The following is a 4,845-nucleotide window of genomic DNA, read 5'->3' as shown; positions in this document are numbered from 1 at the left end:
AGAGGAGACCACTCTTTGGTCTACGAGGAAATGCCTAACCCAGTTATACACAAAACTCTGTTACTGGAATAGCTAATAATTGATTAGGATGCCTAATAAAGAGAAATACCAGTGGCATACAGAAAGGTAAGTGCATTATGCAGTAACTTCCAAGATTATGGAGTAAGTTAGGAGTAGAAACATCAACATTAGGTTGTGGCACTTCATCTCCTGATGGGCCAGTTAAGCCATAAGCTGTATAATTTAACCTATAAATATGTCTGCAACAACAAATGTTTTTAATTCTGTTTGCTGATGTATTGTTTATGTAATGCCCTTCCACGGATCTCTGATGCCTTCACTGGTATATTCTTCAAATAATCTACTAAATATGCTTTACTTATATGTGTTATTTTCACATCACTGCTTTTAGTGACTGTGAAGGGTGTAATTCAAGTGTATTAACCCACCGTCGAGTTCGCACAGGAATGGACGTGTCCGCCATGATTGACATGCCGTTGGGCGTGGATTAACAACAACAATCTACCGTGATTGACACACAGGGCTTAGTGTTTATTATACACACAGAACAATATAGATTTCCGTTGAATAAAAATATAATAAACTTACTGTTTATTATACACACAGAACACTATAGATTGCTTACTGTTTATTATACACACAGAACACTATAGATTTCCATTGAATAATAATATAATAAACTTACTGTTTATTATACACACAGAACACTATAGATTGCTTACTGTTTATTATACACACAGAACACTATAGATTTCCATTGAAATTACACGATGTACGTGAAGGTGTTGCGTCGAGTATTTATCCCTATCCATTGACACACAGTGCTAATACTTACTCAATTCCTTTAAATTCCTTTAAATGTTTTTATTTTTGAGGCGACCCAAAGGAGCAAAAAAAGCAGTTTGAACTAAAGTTACGCATGTAATACACTGATGTCATCGATATTATGGTCACATTCAGTCAGATTTGATTGCTCTTTTTGTTAGCGCAGTTCTATTATGACTGATTTATTTGCAAGTTCGTGAGTGTGGTTCCTTGGTGGGTCTTGAATGATTTTATAGAAAGATCTCCTGTGTCAGTTGTATGGAAAGGTGAAAATGTAATACACAAAATGATGTTACTCAGTTGGAAATATGCCAGGAATAAACAAGTGTACTGAACTTGGTTGTGTTATTACAGAGTCACCCTCCCCACACCACATTATTACAAAATGTGGTTGGGGAATAAATGTGGTGTTACAATGTTGTACTTGTCAGCTGATTAGCAGAAACAGTACAGCAAAAGGCAATAGAGCTAACCCTTAACAAACGCTAATGTAAGACTGTTTTTTTAACTTGATAGTATGGTGAAATATACATTATTTTGTTTCATTTTGTTCTTGCCCTTAGAAAGTAAGGTGTCTGTTTTCATGTACAATCCCTTTCCTCATCTGGTGATAGTTTTGCAGGTAGAGTCACTATTGATAAAATTGTGTATCTTTTTTAACCATACTTGGGGCATGATACAGTTCAGATCACAAGAGAAAAGCTTTGATTTTATGAATGCGTTTTTCTATTGCAAGGCGGTGGGACTTTAAAGCAAAGTTATGAATGCAAGGCGGTGGGCGCAGCAATCTGCATGCTCGGAGCTGTGGGCATAGTAAGCAACATGCTCGCAGGTGGGGTTTGGGAGGGGCTTGCTACTGCGCATCTGGTGGGTTAATACACTTCAATTACGCCCTGTGAAGACCACATGCAAGCTATTTTTCCAGTAAAGCAGAAACTAAATGCACCCATTTCAATTTCTTTACATTCCAATAAATATTGTCATTAAGGTTTACTTCTTTATTAAGAATTTTGTAAAACACTGTAGAACTCGGCAAATTGTAAACATATTGTTTGTTCAGTACATGCCATTGATATGTTCTTCAGTAAATTTATCTTGATAGTTACAATGCAAAGCTAAATTAAAATTTTCTGCAGCTCTCTTTTTTCTGTTTTTTTTCTAAACCATTCTAAGTCTACACACACACAAAACTCACAAGATTCCTCTTATTTTCTATGCTGGTAACAGTGACAGAGAAGTTTTTTCCCTGGTAAAATGGTGCAAAAATACCTTATTGTGTCAAAAACGCGCTCACGACTGTCTCAGGCACTTTCATGGATTCACAAAGGTCTTTATCAAAACCCCTTGCTTCTAGAACCTATGTATCTTCCATATGTACCTATGTTGGCTGCTGTGATCCTATGGGTCCCCATAACCAGGACTCTACTTGTCTCTTACAAGCAGCCTCCAATGTATATATTAGTCTATAGTGTAGTTTATTACATTGTGCAGCCAGATAGTATGTGTCTGTGTTAGGGAACTGAAATCCCCTTTTCCATTTATCTTTTACACATTTTTTCTGTATGGAGATGTTCTCCCAGAGCCTCCACTGAAAATCGGCCACCAGCCCAGTTGGACACTTCCAATAAACAAATGTAAAATACAATTTAATTAAGTTCATGCTGTCAAGACCTATACAGAGACTTAAAGGAAATCAAAACAAATGTGACAAAGACTTCCACCATTTTTGCATTATTTCTTCTGGCAGGGAAATCCGGAATGTCACATGGGATATTATTTTTTGACATTAGGTCTGATCTAAATTTAGCTTTCATTCTATGAAAGACTGAGCACTGATGAGTCTCAGATGTGCTCATCTATAAGAGAAAAACATTTGTTTTTCATTTGTCATTTATGTCTTTCAACTTTGGCATCACCCATGTAGCCAATATTTTTATTTGTGAGGCACAAATCTTATAGAAGAGTAAATTAGGATGAAGGCCATTGCAAAGTAGTTACAATTCCCTGAGGTGACCTTATAACTTAGTGAATTTTTTGCAAATTTCGTAAAAGTTTGCAATGACATTTTGACTTTAGGGAGAGATTTTTGTAACACAAACAAAATGAGAAAGAGATCACCCACATATACAAATAAGAACTGGACATCTTACCATCTTCCTCTTCTCCAGCTCTCCTTATCTTTTTTTTCATCCTGAAAGTCTTTTATTTGGTAAATTAAATATTAGCAAAGAGCAGTGCACCTCCTTTTGGATTATCCTTTGATTATTACTGTGTTTAATGCGCAGTGTCATATTTTTGTTCATGTACCGGAGTCATCATTTTGAATTTTCAGCATATTAAAAAGGCCAAAAAACCTACACTGAATATCTTTTTAACATCAGTACTTATGGAAAGAAGTAAATTATATTGTTCAGAGAATATGTCCACTATTATCACTAATACTTCTCATTGGAATAAACCCAGTAAGCTCTGATGGATCAGATATAACATGCTTCAATAAGGGCATACATGGATTTTAGCCACTATTTAAAATATTAACTAGCAACTGTTTACATATAAGAGAAGCATGACTGTTTATATATAGTTCTGTTATGATAAAGGAGGATTTATTTAAACTTGATGCAAACTGAAAATGTTCAACAGGCATCTTGAAGGCAAGTGGTCAGGTGATTGCATATTTCAGGCAGTAGGTTATCAGGCCCTACTCCCCCAACAGCTTTTAGTATGCCCTCATCCTTTCCATGTCCTTTTCCATAAATGGTCTGGTAAGATTTGCTGGCAGTGGGAAAAAAAAAACTTTGAAAATTAAATACAGTTCAGCAAATGTAAGACAAATAGACCTGTGAATGAATCGGTAGTTTAAACTGAAACACGGAAATTATGTTATGTAACTATATGAAACATATTAAAGAAACAAATAAAATAAAACATAACCAAAATAGATAAACATAATCAAAAAATCTTCAAACAAGCTAACATAAATACATCACAAAACCAGTCAGAATGCAGAATTATTTTAACAGGCGTTCAACAATAGCAATAACAACAAATATGTTCAATACACTTACTCAGAGATAGTCTGCTAAAGTACCATATTGATACTCAGTAGTGACAGTATGAGGATTGTATACTAGTAGCACATTTGCATTTCTGCTATAGTACTCAGAAGTCACACTCAGGATCTAACTTCAACACTCGAGTGAATTCTGTGCAACCATACTTGCCAGTGCCATTGATTGCTTAAATGTACAATAAACCCTTAATAGTATAACTGCGGTGGTAGTGTTGCGGTAGCGTTGTCGCCTCACAGTAAGACGTTGTCCCATTCGATTCTCAACTAGAGCGTTTTCTGTGTAGAGACATGCGTGAATGGGCGTGCCTTCGTTGAAGGTTGTGCGTCAGAGCTGGCTACTCGGCATGTAAAAACCTAGTGCTAATCATTAGCGGACCGGAGTTCCCATTGTGGCAACCCTTAACCGAGAAAAGCCGAAAGACACAACAAATTTCATTTACAATAGTCGTTTTATGAATAACCATGCCTCTATGTTAAGTATAGTAACTCAGACTGCTTTTGCAATTTTCTTAGCACATGTCTAAATGTTTAACAGGAAAACTAGTTTGAAGAATGTAAGCTGCCCCGTGAAGCTCGTTACAAGTTAGTTATTCTTCACATCAACAGAAGAACTGTCACTGTAATGCATATAAGAAAAGAAAGAACATGGGCATAGCAGCATGCTTCTAAGAAGTGATGCTCAGCTAAAACATTTTGCAAAGAAGCATGCTTGTTCCTTTATTACAGATGTAACTACCTGCACATTTCAATTTCTTTACATTCCAATAAATATTGTCATTAAGGTTTACTTCTTTATTAAGAATTTTGTAAAACACTGTAGAACTCGGCAAATTGTAAACATATTGTTTGTTCAGTACATGCCATTGATATGTTCTTCAGTAAATTTATCTTGATAGTTACAATGCAAAGCTAAATTAAAATTTTCT

This window comes from Protopterus annectens, chromosome 2.part2, assembly GCF_019279795.1.
Source record: "Protopterus annectens isolate FY-2018-M chromosome 2.part2, PAN1.0, whole genome shotgun sequence".
Classification (NCBI taxonomy): Eukaryota; Metazoa; Chordata; order Ceratodontiformes; family Protopteridae; genus Protopterus; species Protopterus annectens.
Note: the sequence above shows the minus strand (reverse complement) of the source record.